Source organism: Trichosurus vulpecula, chromosome 1 (genome assembly GCF_011100635.1).
Source record: "Trichosurus vulpecula isolate mTriVul1 chromosome 1, mTriVul1.pri, whole genome shotgun sequence".
In the NCBI taxonomy this organism is placed as follows: domain Eukaryota; kingdom Metazoa; phylum Chordata; class Mammalia; order Diprotodontia; family Phalangeridae; genus Trichosurus; species Trichosurus vulpecula.
Genome location: NC_050573.1, coordinates 46,171,498 through 46,186,915, shown reverse-complemented (window position 1 = coordinate 46,186,915; position 15,418 = coordinate 46,171,498).

Genomic DNA, 15,418 nt, shown 5'->3' with positions numbered 1-15,418 from the left:
CCTCCCACCAGGTGGGCCTGGAGCCAGAAGCAGCAACAGCTCTAGCTGCCCCACCTCCGCTGCCCCCGGGGCTGGAAGCCGAACCGCGAACTCCTTCCACTCCCGCAGCTTTTCCCACTAACCTTCTCAGCAGTCTTTGGTGTTTGTGGGTTGAGAAGTCTCGTAATTGCCGCAGCTCACTGATTCAGGGCGCTAGGGCCCCCTCCGCCCGGCTTCTGGTCTGGATGGCCCATGCTGCTCAGGCTGGGCTCTGCTCCACTCCGTTCCCAGCTCCCAGCTCCGTGTGGGATAGACCTCACCCAGAGACCATCCAGGCTGTCCTGGGCTGGAGCCCTGCTTCCCTCTGCTGTTTTGTGGGTTCTGCCGTTCTAGAATTGGTTCAGAGCCATTTTTTATAAGGTTTTAGAGGGACTCGGTACAGAGCTCACACTATTCCCTGCTGCCAGCTGCCATCTTGGCTCCGCCCCTATAGCCTATTTTATAAATGAGGAAAGCCAGGCTCAAAGAGAGTAAATGACTTGACCAGGGTCACACAACTAGTAAGTGTCTGAGGCTGGATTCAAATTCAGAATTTCCTGAATCCAGGTCCAATGCTCTATCCACTACACCCCTAACTTTCTCACTAATTAGTTATTTATTCAATATGCATTTATTTAAACCTATTCAATGCAAAACCACTTTGGGGCTTACTGTGTTTTTTCTTTGTTTCATGAGTGATCCTGACCACAGAATTCATCCCCAGATGACCCATCCATTTGTGATAAGCCCCTCCATACTTAGGGGTATCCTCAGAAACCAGTAGCAATTTTGTTTTCCAGGGCCATAATCAAAGTGTGCCCACCATGATAGCAGCAGACCAAGTTTGTTCTTAGCTGACATAGCCTTCAAGGACCCAGGATTGCTGCCACTGAGTCATCAAAGAGGTAGTGGCGGGAAGGAAGGGTCATACAAAGAAGCATAGAATCTTGTCCCTGCTCTTGAGGAAACCTGAGAGTCACTAGTCAAAGAGACAAAGTTAACAACCTTGAGAGAGTTAGAAAAGACAAATGTATACTCATACTTGTGAGGCTGACTGCAAAAGACTTCTGGGTACCTTGTATATTTTCTGTATTCTAAGGCTGGAATTCTTAACCATCTTGGAACCCTTTGGCAGGCTTGTAAAGCCTATGGACCCCTTCTCAGAATCATGTTCTTAAGTGCATAAAATACATAGGATTATAAAAGAAACCAATTATATTAAAATATAGTTACCAAAAAAACTTTTAAGTCCACAGACCCCAGTCTTTTTAAGTCTACAAGCCCTGTTTTGAGGATGTTCCTCACTCAGTCTAAAGTCAGTCCCACTCAGTTCTGACATACTGTCATTCTATAATACCATTGCAGGGCAACTAAAACGAAGGAGTTTCAATTATTACATTCCTACCAAGATGGAGGCAGAAAAGTTCATTCGGTTCATCAAGCATTTAAGTACCTCCTGTGTTGTAGGCTTCTTACTTAGGACTGGAGATTCAAAGACCAAAATTAAATACACCCTGCCCTCAAGAAGCTTACATTCTAGCAAACTAGGGAGGATCAACATGGACACATAAATACATGTGATTTTGTTTTCTCCCTCTGGATCTGTTATTTCATCGTGTCCAGTCATTTTTCAGTCATGCCCAACTCTTTGGGATTCCATTTGGGGTTTTCTTAGCAACCATTTCCTTCTCCAGGTCATTTTGTAGATGGGGAAACTGAGACCCAGGCATTCTAAGTTACCAGTTTGAGGAAGGAGAGCATTCCAGGCAGTCAGGACATCCTGTGCAAAGGCATGAAGGTGGGATTATGGGGAACAGCAAATTGGCCTCTATAGCTGGAATATACATACACACATATGTGTATGTATATGTATATATACACACATACACGTATATACATATGCACATATGTATGTATGTGTGTATCTATATGTGTGTGTGTGTGTGTGTGTGTGTGTGTGTATATATGAACATGGAGTATAGGGTGGCTATCTCTTAGCCAGAAGAGATAGGCTGGAGTCAGAATATGGAAGACTTTCAGTGCCAAAAAGAGGAATTAGTATTTGATCCCACTTACTTCTCTGTTTCCATGTTTTTTCCCCTTCCCCTTCTAGAATGTCAGTTTCTTGAGGAGAGGAACTGTTTTGCTTTTGGCTTTGGGACTCTAACGCTGATGCCAAAACTTTGCACACAGCAGAGATGACAGGGAGTCACTGAAACTCCTTAAGCAGGGAGTGACAGCTGTGCAGAGAAAGGACAAGGAAGAGGCTGGATATGAGGAGACTAAATAGGAAGCTATTGCAGCAATTCTAGTGAGGGTTGATGAGGCCATAAATTAGGGCGCTGATTGTGTGAATGGGCAGAAGGAAGAAATTATGCAAATCATTGGTGGAATAGAATCAAGAAGACTTGGGAATGGATGCATATTGAGTGAGACCGAAGAGATGAGAATGTCTCTAAAGTTGCAGATATGGGTGACTTGAAAGAAACAAGGGAGCAGGAAAGATATTGGTCTATGCCTAGTTTCTGCCAGACTGCTCTTCAGTTTTCCCAACAATTTTTATCAGGATTTTTATCCCCAAAACTTGTCGTTCCATTTGGAAAACACAAATTATGAAGTTAGGAATTTCAGGAGAAAGATAACCAATAAATGAGCATTTAAATAGATAGTTCGTACTATGTGCCAGCACTGTGCTAGGATTTGGGCATATAAAGACAACGAATGAAACAGACCCTGCCCATAAGGAGCTTATGCTTACTGGAGGAGGTTGCAGTGAGTTCTGTTTTGGACGTGTTGAATTCGGTATATGTATGGGACATCCAGGTGGAAATGTCCAGAAGGCAGTGAGCAAGGCTAGAATTCAGTTTAGAAATTCAGTACTCACCCCACACCACCACCACCCCCAAAAAAAGACAAATTAAAGAGATTAGATAAATTTATGAGTAACAAATCCAGTTATCTGTTAAGGAAAGCTGGTCTTTTGGGAGAGCTTTGAGTCAGTAGATTATCTCAGACTTTCCCCTGATGCCCTCAACTGGGTCAGAATCTTAGATTGGAAAAAAAGCTGTATCTGACCCTGGAGGACATTTCTAATGGTCTGAACCCACTGTTTTTTGTTTCCCCTTTCCCATCAAGCAAGTTTGTGGTAGGCAGGCATTGCTTCCTTTTGCTGTGTTTGGCAAAGCTCAGTCATTGGAAAGTAACACACACACACACATACACACACACACACATACACACACACATACACACACACACATACACACACACACACACACACACACACAAGCACATATGCACCACCTCTATGACATTCTAAATATATTATACCTCTTTACTCTTCTCCTGCCAGAATCGAGACATTCTCATGGAAAAAAGTGTCAGCTTGTTCAAAGGCCAGAGAATGAGAACCCGGGGATATTGACCAGTCAAAACTACATTCCTTTCAAGTTCAGCCTGACCAAGGGAAGTGGGAAATGTGAATTACGAAGTTTGCTTCTCTCTTTGCAGAAGGAAATGGCAAACCACTCTAGTATCTTTGCCAAGAAAACCCCAAATGGGGTCACAAAGAGTTGGACAAGACTGAAACAACTTAACGACAACCACAAAGCTTCTCTCTTTCCTCTCCTTGGGTGGTAATTTGCCTAGGACAACTAGGTGTCTTCGCCTCCAAAAGCTTTGTGTATATAAATGACTTTCTAGCTTTTACAAGTAAAGGTCTATGTTCTACCTTCTTTTTAGGCCTTTGAAACCACTTGCACTTTGACATTGACAAAGCCTTCTTAAGTGAAGATGGGCTCCATGCTTTGGGAGGCTTCTCACTGTTCAAGATATCCATGCAGTTTTGAAGGAAAGCATACTCTGGGAACCCCTACTCCATCCTCCTGCTGCCCCCAGCAAACCCAAATACATCCAAAAAAAGACCTAAGGTCCTTTTATTGCAATGGCTCACTTACATGGCCACCTCACCTAGATAGGACATTCCAAAAAAGCAAGAGGAACAAAAAAGGGAAGGAGGAAGAAGTCAAGGGGAAGAGAGATTGGACCTATGATTTCATGGAGGTAGAGGATTCTTCAATATGGAAGCTCCCTCTACCAGTGCAGGTCATCTTCTTTGAAACTGATATTGACTTGCCCAAGGTCACATAAACAATGTTTCAGAGAAAGGGTCCTGATCCCCAAGGATGGCTATGTGTGTACACTATACTTAGATATTTCTTGAGAATCAGAACACAAGCCAAAAAGCCCTTTGAGGAATCAAATTACCATAGCTGTGGAGTGGCAAAGCTAGACAAGAGCTTAGAAGTCCCAGAATTGCCACATACTAACTGGGTGATCTTGGGCAAATCACTGTAGCCTCTTTCCCTCTTTCTAGACCTATTTCCTCATCGGTAAAAAGGAGAAATAGAAGAGATGCTCTCTAGATTTCCCTCCAGCTTTAAGTCGATAACTCTATGATCATTTAGTGTATTTTGTTTTGAAGGTTTGGTTTTATTTTATTTGCTTTTAAGATTTTTTTTATTGATACACAATATGACAATAAAGAGTCACAAGTCAGTGAGTGGAAGGATTTTCAGTAGGAGTCCTTTTTCTCTTTGTAGCTATTTACTACCCAAAATAATACAATTTTGTTAATACAAAACAACTCTGAAAGACTTAAGATCTCAGATCAATTCAATGGCCCGTCGTGATTCTTGAGAACCAACGATGAAGAAAGCTACCCACCTCTGATCAAAGAGGCAATGGGCTCAGTGAAGAATAAGACATATGTTTACAATTGTAGACAATGTGGGAATTTATGTTGTGTATTCCTAATTTTACAGAAAACACTGAGACCCAGAGAGGGAAAGAGACTTGCCTGGCTAGGATCAGCGGATGGTTGTAGCAATGCTATTTGTCTTCTCATCTTTTACTCTGTCACACTGACCAGGGAGAGGCTCCCATTTGGGCCCTTTAGCCACACTCCAGAGGGGAAGGGATTGCTTGCCTTTAGTCAAGCCTAGTTTCCATACAAAGAGATCCCCTGCTCTAGTCAGATGACAACTAGAATGTTCTGTTCAATTCTGGCTATTTTATGAAGGACATTGGAGAGGATCTAGAGAGGAGCAACCAGGGTATAGAAGTATCCCTTTGTGATACACAAAGATCATGGAAGGAACTTGGACAGGTAGATAGCATAGTGTATAGAGCACCAGTCTTCAAGCTGAGAAGACCAGAGTTCAAATCTGACTTCAGGCATTTATTAGCTATGTGACTCAGGCAATTCACTTAACCTCTCTCTGATTCAGTTTTCTGATCCTTTTTTTTGATACTCTTCCTTTTTTGACCTCTTTGCAGCCTTCAACACCTTTGATCACCCTCTTCTTTTTGATACCTTATCATCCCTAGGTTTCTGTGAAACCATCTTAGTTTACCTACCTGTCTGTCTGTTCCTTCTCAATCTTCTTTGCTGGATCTTCATCTAAGTCTTGCCCACTAATTCTGGATGTCCTCCAGGGCGCACCCTAGGCTCTCTTCTCTCCTCTCTCTATACCATTTCACTTGGTGATCCCATCAGTCCCTATGGTTTCAATCATTGCTTCTGTACAGATGAGTCTCAGATTTATTTATCTAGCCCAAATCTCCAGACATGTATCTCCAACTGCATATTAGACATCTCAAACTGGATGTGCCATAGACATCTCAAGCTCAAACTATGTCCCAAACTGAACTCGCTGTCTTTCCCTCCTAGCAGTCTACACTCCTGAACTTCCCCGTTAGTGTTTCTGGGGCCCTACTGTCCTCCTAGCCACCCGAACTCACAACCCAGGTGTCATTCTTGACTTCTTACTCTCTCTCACTCCTCATATCCAATCTTTTGTCAAGTCCTGTTAATATTACCTTTGTAACATCTTTTCATCCCCTTATCCCTTCTGACAATGCCACCATCTTGGTTCAGATTATTATTATTTCATACCCAGAAAGTGGAAATAACCTCCTGCCTAGTCTCCCTTCTTCAAATTTCTTGGCACTTCAGGTTATCTTCCACTCAGCTGTCAAATTGATCATCTCAAAGTGCAGGTGTGACCATGTCACACACACACACACACACACACATACACACTTGCATGCATGCACACATGAATGTACCCATTCAATAATCACCGGGGGCTCCCTATCACCTATAAGACTAGAGATATAGACCTAGAAGAGACCTCAGATGCTACCTATTTCAGCCCCCTTATTTTACAGATGAGGAAACTGAGTCCTAGGTGCTTAGATGAGTTGTCCAAAGTCATCTTGTTAGCAACAATTGCAGGAGGTGCTGCACTGTTATTCTAATAAGTAGCAGAACCCTAATTAGAAACTAGGTTTTCAGATCTCACATCTAGACTCTTCCTTCTCCACCAGCCTTTGTTTAAAAATCTATTAAATCTAATTATGCCTGAGAAGGGCTTCCTTCTTAAGATTGATGGAGTGAACTCTGCTGGAAAAGTCCAGGGAAAAATTCTGAGTTGAACTTGGGGTAGAATTCCCCAGCTTCTAGCTCTTCCATAAATGGTATCTCTGTCACTCTCTGCATGGTCATAGAAAACCAAATGGACATAAACACCTGGTATGCTCCCAGCCTCCTTTCTAAGGATTAAAGACCAACACTATCTGTTTTGTTTGTCTGTTTGCTTGCTTGTTTATTTGTTTGTTTTGTTGATTATTTTGATGCAGGTACATCAGCCATTGAGGGGCAAATCCCACTTCTTATTTTCACTGAAGCTTTGAAATGCTCACCCTCTGACAAGGGCCAGTTTGCTCCTCCTTATGCAGGTTGGTAGTTCCCTGCTTCTGGAGGCCCACCATATTGATGCCCTATTGGCCCTCCCAACTCTGACAGTCCCTGTTCTAAGGACTCCCCCAGCTCTGACATTCTCTATTCTAAGGACCCTTCCAAATTTGTTATTCTATGTTCTAAGCACCCTCCAAGCTCTGACATTTCCTATTCTAAGTCCTCTTCCAGGTCTGACATTCTGTTTTCTAAGGTCGTTTCCAGCTCTGACATTGTGTTCTATAGCACAGAATTCCAGAGCTTAAGTGTTCTACAGGCCTCAGCCTCAGTAGTAGGGATTACAGGCATGCACTACCAGACCCAACCCCCAATCCTGCCTCAATCTGTTTGTACACATGGTATGAAGAAACAGCCATGAGTGTCAAACCATACCATCTGTACTTCTCCCAAGAGTCCAACCTGGATCCTGCCCATGGTACTCTCTCCCTAAATCTCCTGCTACAATAACAATGATATATGGGCCCATTTGAACAAACCAACAAGGAAGACCCAGCTTAATGCCTCCTGTATCTTGGCAGAAAGGTGATAGATTAGAAGTACAGAATGATGCATACATTTTTCAGACATGATCGACACATTAACGTATTTGCTTTCCTATTCATATTTGTAAGATGAGAGGGTACACACATAAAAAGAAAAAAAGAAAGAAAGGACATCTATTAAATATTTTCCAAATAAAAGAAAACATGCAATTAAGCGAGGCACTTTAGCTACTACCTGGATAAATTCAATCCACATTTTAAAAACACATACTAAATGTAACAGATGTTCATGGGTTCCCACATAATCCCTTTTGCACTTTGTGTAGAGAAATGTTGTTTGTTGTTGGTTAAGTTCCTAATGAAAAAGAAAAACAAAAGCTCAACTCCTATGTTAAAGTTCTGACTGTGGGCAGCCCTAAGAAGGAACAAAGGAGGCTGGTACAGCATCAGCACTCTGATGGAGAAGAGGATGCTGGTACACCATGTGCACTCTAACCTGACCCACCTACATTCCATTTCCTACTAGCCTGCCTCTGGAGCACTTTACTTACCAGAGATCCCCTCAGGCCCTATCTCAGAGCACAGCTTCTTTTATTCTGTACATAGTTCCAAGGTTGGTGACCCAGTTTCCTGAGTCCAAGAAGGTTTGTTGCCACAAATTAAAAGGAACTGGGGTTGTTACAGGCAGGCACTGATAGAGAGAGGTGCCAAATGGCAGCAAGGGAGGACACAGACCAATTATCGAGTAGAGAAAAGAACTTAAAAAGCCAGCAGCACCTTTGGATCTAGTCTAGAGACAAACACCTTAGAGCACTGGCCCTGGAGTCAGGAGGACCTGAGTTCAAATCCAGCCTCAGACACTTGACACCCTTACTAGCTGTGGGACCTTGGGCAAGTCACTTAACCCCAATTGCCCTGCCTTCCTCCCTCAAAAACAAAACAAAACAAAGACAAACACCAGCACACTTACCCTGAGGTTAAGTCAATGTTGAGTACTTACGATGTGCCAGGAGGTCATCACTGGATCACAGTCCAACACAAGATGGATGTTCATATTGTGACTCAGATAAAGGAAGGGAAGAGGTTAAACTTTATCCTAGCAATAATAGGGAACCAGAGGAGGTTTTTGAGAAGAGAACTGACATAATAAAAATAGTGTTTGTAGAAGAAGTAGTAGTGAATTGGGGGTTAAAGTGTGGTAGAAGGAACCCTAGATTTGGGGTCAGAAGACCTCCATTTGAATCTTAGCTCTGGTATATGTTGCCTGTATGAGCTTGGGCAAGTAATTTAATGTACTTAGGCCTCATTTTCTCCATCAGCAAAATGAGATAAGGTTAGATGATCTCTAAGATCATATTAGCTCTAATACTATGACACTATGGGTCATTGGGAAATCTATTAACCAGTAGTATTTCTCCATTGGCACAGACAGTCGAAAGCCTGTTGACTGTCCAGGATGGACGGCTCACTAGTTTGTCTGATATGGTGCCAAATATTCCATACCAACATCCAAAACTAAACTGAGGGAAGTTGAACAAGATATAGAGGGAGAGAGTACTAAATTTAAAATTAAAACCCCAGCCCAACTACTGTGTGACGCTGGAAAAACTTATTCACTTTGGGCCTTATTTTCTTCTTCTGTAAAACTGGGAGTTTGGAATAGATGATGTCAAAGGTTTCTTCAAGCAATTATATTACACATTCTTACATTCTTTATTTTAGGAGCTCTACCAGCTCTTAAAATCTTAAAATCTATCATCCTCTGTTCTATGCCCCCTCCCAGCTCTGATGTTCCATGTTCTAATAAGGACCCTCCTAGCTCTGACATTCCATGTTCTAAGAATTCTCCTAGCTCTGACGTTACATGTTCTAAGCCCTTTCCAGTTCTGACTTTCCATGTTCTAAGGATTCTCCCAGCTCTGACATTCTGTGTTCTTAGGTCCCTCCCAAATTGAATATTATTTATTTTAAGATCCTTGGATATATAATGTTTCTTTATATTTTCTTAATTTATTTTTTTAGTTTTACTTCCTGAACTGGCACTTTATGTTGGGACCGGGCTTTTTTGCAGTTCTAGAGGGAAATGATGAAGCCTTGTTTGGCTTTGATCTGTATTACCTGGAGCCCTACTTCTGGTTCTTGTAGGTATGGAGTGCTGAATTCATCAAGAACCTTAGAAAAGTCTCAGACCAATGAGCTGCAAACTTTGCCCTAGGGTGCAATCTGATCACCACCTTTCTAGTCAGAACTTTTCAGTCTCCCAACGGTGGTTTGGGGTCTGCCTGGCCCAGCTGAAGAGTTGCTTCTAAGAGTGGCAGTCATCAAGGAGCTGGTAAATGTTTCATGACAGGCTCTCTGGGGAAAAAAATGTATTCAAGTCACACTTTTGAGTTTCATCTGCATCATTAACATTCTCTTCATCACTTCCTTAAGTCTTGAAGTAAAATACATAAACAAACCAAGCATTGATAGGTAGTACATGCAGATTTTGGAGGTATAAATGCTCACAATGAAAATGTAATAATTGACTCTCAATATGAGCTGGCTCCTGCACACCCCTGGCTCTATTAGACAATGGCTAGCCCCAGCCCCCGGCAGCTTTCTGTAAGGATCCCTGGGATCAGACCATCAGAACTACATGCTTAAATCCAATTCAAGCTCCCTGCCCCCATATAAGATTATAGACCCCAGAGCTAGACTGAGTGTGGGCCTTCCTAGCAGGACCCTCATTTTCAGTGTCCTCAGACCTCTGACTATCTTTCTACACAGTCTTGTGCTGGAAAATGGTACTTACTAGAGTTTTTCCTTGAATTTGCATATAAAACCTCTGTTTAGTGCTCTTCCTCAATCTCTATTAGAGGAATTGAATTGTGTGAGAGAGCTGGGCTGTCTTGCTGCCTCTTACTCTACGATCTTTGCCAGGCTCCACATCAAAGGTCTGCCTTTGCGACTTTGGACCAGTCATTTGGCCTCTCTGGGACTCGGTTTCCCCATCTATATAATAGGAGATTAGACTAGATTATGGGTTCTTAATCTTTTTGTGTCATGGTCCTCTCTCATTGGTAGTGTGGTGAAGTCTATGGACTCCTCCTTAGAAAAATATTTTTAGATGCATAAAATAAAATACTTAGGATTACAAAGGAAAGAAATTATAACAAAATACATTTATCAAAGTATTTTAAAAAACAAGTTCATGGATCCCTGTTTAGCACTCCTGGACTAGATTATATTGTAATCCCCTTGAGGGCAGGGATTGTCTTTTTTTGTTCCTGGTGCTTAGAGGAATGCCTGGCACATAGTAGATGCTTAATAAATGTTTATTAATTTATTGATTAGATGATCTCATATGGTCCTCCCAGTTGTATTATTCAATGAACCTGACTCAACCAGGAAAGGTTCGATTTAATTTTGTGCTCTGTACACAGCCGATCCTTAAAAAGCTTTTTGCATTATATTCACTGTTTTCTATGTAAGAACACAGAGAATGGAATGATGTATTTTGGAAAGATCTGATCTCATCATGATGTTTTAAAACTAACCATAGGAATTAAAGCTGGAAGAGACCACAGAATCAAACATTTTGAGGGTTGGAAGATCCTTATTAGCCAATTCAACCTGTACATTAAAGGCACTCCACTGTAATATATATGGTATGTGGTTTGAAATCTTAGAAATCATCTAGTCTGACTCCTCTCATTTTGCATATGTGGAAACTGAGGACCATGGAGCATGGTCATTTGTCCCAAATCACATCTATAGTAACTAGCAAAACTAGGATATGCACCAGGGTCCTCTGACTCCAAACCAGTATTCTTTCCATAATACCATGTGACTCAAGATAATGAACCTTTTCTATCCAAAGTTCTCTTTAAAATACCAATTACATGGACAATCTCAGGCATTAGCTTGTTAAATATATCCTTCCCTGATCACCGCAGCTGAAAGTGATCTCTCTGTCTCTCTGTCTCTGTCTCTTTCTGTCTCTTTGTCTCTTCCAACCCCCTCCCCCCCTAAAAAACAAGCAAAACAGTTTATAGATTATATTCTGTGTATTATTCTCACAAAAAACTGGTTGCTTGGGTGGCAATGATGGCCACTAGGAAGGGAAGTGACCCCTCCATCCTACAGCATTTCATGAAGAGGAGTAAATCTGTGACATTTCCTGATATACAGTATAAATTGTAGGAACACTGATTTCACTAGATTCAGAGAAAAGAGAGGCAAGTCCTGTGGATTGCTTGGAGAAAAAAAACTTAGAAAGGCAAGGGGATACTCAAGAATAAAGTACTAAAGACACAAGAAGAAATCATTCCAATGAGGAGGAAATATGAGATTTGCTGAAGAGACTGGTGTGCGTATACAGAGAAGTCACTAACTTAAATTTTGAAAAGAAATGTACCAAAGATGAAAGCAAAGCCAGGTGACAGAAAGTAAATATATGAATGTATCCTGGTCTTTTGAAAATAGTTTTAGGAATGGAAAGTTCAGAATTAATTGACTCTGGCAAGGAAAATCAGAGTTAACTGAGTCTGGCAAGGAAAACAAAAGGCAATAAAAGAATATTTTAGTTACATTGGGAGTAAAGGAAGATCAAAGAGTAGATGGGACCTTTGCTTAGAGTAGATGGGATGATATTAACTGACAAGAGAGAAGAGACAGAGCTGCTTAATTCATTTTGTTTCTCTTTTTTTGAAAAGGAGAATGACCTTTACCCTGGAAATGACAAAATAAAAAGTAACTAACAAGGAGATACCAAGGCAGGTAAGGAGATAATAAGAATATACATGACAGCCCTTCATAAATTCAAATCACCTGACCCAGATTAACAATTTCCTCCAGTCCTGAAAGAACAAGTAGATGTGATTGCTGAGCCACTGTCAGGGATATTTGAAAGATCATGAAGAATGGAAGAATAAGCACAAGATCAGAGGAGGACAAATTCCTCAATTTTCATGACAGGAAAAAGAACAGAGTGTGAACATTATAGATCAATTAGCTTTACTTTGATTCCTGGAAAAATTCTAAAATAACATTGGGAGAAAATAGTTGCCAAACATCCATAAAGAGAAGGGAATGATTTAAAATAGCCAGTTTTTGTTTTTCAGCAAGAATAATCATGCCATACTAAGCTCATTCCCCTTTTCAACTGGATCATTAAAATTATAGAGGAGGGTAATGACATGGATATGGTCAGCCTAGATTTTAGTCAAGTTTTTGGTAAAGGATCACGTCCTATTTTGTTGACAACATGGAGAGATGAGGATTAGATGATGATAGTACAATTTGAAGGATTCAGAACCATTGGGATGACCATACTCAAAGGTTCAATATCAGTGTGGCAGATCTCCAGTGGAGGGTCCCAGGCATCAGTGCTTGGCGCCATGCCTTAGATAAAGGCATGGAAGATATACTTATCAAATATGCAGATGACACTTAGAGGGAAGGGTGAGCTATCACCCTTTTGAATAATTGAGCCAGGATCCTAAAGGATCTTGGCAAGCTAGAGTACTGGAGTGAATCCAGTAATTTTACATTAGTAAGGATAAAAGCAAAGTCTTCTACTTAGGTCTAAAAACCACCTTCACAAATATAACAAGCACAACATGTTGAACAAGAGCTGATATGACAAAAAAATCTAGGGATTGTAGTGGTTAGTGAGCTATATATGATTTGGCACTGTCAGTCAGTCAACAAATACCTATTGAACACCTACTATGTGCCAGGTACAGTGATAAGTGCCGTGAATATAAAGAAAAGCAAAAGAGAGTCCCTGCCATCTTGTGCCAGATTAAGAGTGGTATAGCTTCCAGTAACAGGGAGGTGATAGCCACACTATATACTACTCTTGTCAGACCTCATCTGTAACACTATGTCCTACAGTCTAAGGACAGACACTTGGTCAGCAAGAATTTATTAAGCACTTATTAAGTGCCACTTACTGAACTAAACAATGAAGATACCAAGGAAGACAAAAGACAGGTTTTGCCTTCAATGAGCTCTCACAGTCTAAGGTGGAGACAGCATACAAATAATTCTTTTTTTTTGATTAGTATTATTTATTTAATATTTTTAGTTTTCAGCATTGATTTCCCCAAGATTTTGAATTACAAATTTTCTCCCCATTTCTACCCTCCCCCACCACTCCAAGATGGCATATATTCTGGTTGCCCCATTCCCCAATCAGCCCTCCCTTCTGTCCCCCCAATCCCCCCCATTCTCCTTTTCCCTTACTTTCTTGTAGGGCAAAATAGATTTCTATTCCCCTTTGCCTGTATATCTTATTCTCCAGTTGCATGCTAAAACAGCTTTTTTTTTAACATCTGCTTTTAAAACTTTGAGTTCCAAATTCTTTCCCCTCTTCTCTCCCCACCCACCCTCCCTAAGAAGACAAGCAATTCAACATAGGTCACACATGTATCATCATGTAAAACCCTTCCACAATGCTCATGTTGTGAAAGACTAACTATATTTTGCTCCCTCCTATCTAGTTCCCCTTTATTCAGTTCTCTCCCTTGACCCTGTCCCTTTTTGAGAGTGTTTGCTTTTGATTACCTCCTCCCCCATCTGCCCTCCCTTCTATTGTACCCCCTTTTTTATCCACTTCCTACTTCTTTCCTGTAGGGTAAGATACCCAATTGAGTGTGTATGTTATTCCCTCCTCTAGTCAAATCTGATGAGAGCAAGATTCACTCATTCTCCTTCACCTGGCCCCTCTTCCCTTCCAACAAATTGCTTTTTCTTGCCACTTTTATGTGACATAATTTACCCCATTCTATCTCTCCCTTTCTCCCTCTCTCAATATATTCCCCTCTCATCCCTTAATTTGATTTTATTTTTTTAGATATCATCCCTTCATATTCAACTCACCCTGTGCCCTCTGTCTCTCTCTCTCTCTCTCTCTCTCTCTCTCTCTCTATATATATATATATATATATATATATATATATATATATATATATGTACACACACACATACACACACACACACACACACACACACACACGTATATTCCCTTCAGTTACCGTAATACTGAGGTCTCAGTATTACGGTATCTCTCCATGTAAGATTGTAAACAAAACAGTTCAATTTTAGTATGTGATTTCTCTTTCTTGTTTACCTTTTCATGCTTCTCTTGATTCTTGTATTTGAAAGTCAAATTTTCTATTCAGCTCTGGTCTTTTCACTGAGAAAGCTTGAAAGTCCTCTATTTTATTGAAAATCCATATTTTGCCTTGGAGCATTATACTCAGTTTTGCTGGGTAGGTGATTCTTGGTCTTAATCTTATCTCCATTGACCTCTGGAATATCATATTCCAAGCCCTTCTATCCCTTAATGTAGAAGCTGCTAGATCTTCTGTTATCCTCATTATGTTTCCACAATACTCAAATTGTTTCTTTCTGGCTGCTTGCAATATTTTCTCCTTGATCTGGGAGCTCTGGAATTTGGCAACAATATTTCTAGGAGTTTTTTGGGGGAAATCTTTTTCAGGAAGAGATTGGTGGATTCTTTCAATTTCTATTTTGCCCTGTGGCTCTAGAATATCAGGGCAGTTCTCCTTGGTAATTTCTTGAAAGATGATATCTAGGATCTTTTTTTGATCATGGCTTTCAGGTAGTCCAATAATTTTTAAATTATCTCTCCTGGATCTATTTTCCAGATCAGTGGTTTTTCCAATGAGATATTTTACATTGTCTTCCATTTTTTCATTCCTTTGGTTCTGTTTTATAATATCTTGATTTCTCATAAAGTCACTAGCTTCCACTTGCTCCAATCTAATTTTTAAAGTAGTATTTTCTTCAGTGGTCCTTTGGACCTCCTTTTCCATTTGGCTAATTCTGCCTTTCAAGGAATTCTTCTTCTCATTGGCTTTTTGGGGCTCTTTTGCCATTTGAGTTAGTCTATTTTTAAGGTGTTATTTTCTTCAGTATTTTTTGGGTCTCCTTTAGCAAGTCATTGACTTGTTTTTCATGGTTTTCTCACATCACTGTCATTTCTCTTCCCAATTTTTCCTCTACTTCTCTTACTTGCTTTTCCAAATCCTTTTTGAGCTCTTCCATGGCCTGAGACCAATTGATATTTTTCTTGGAGGCTTTTGAT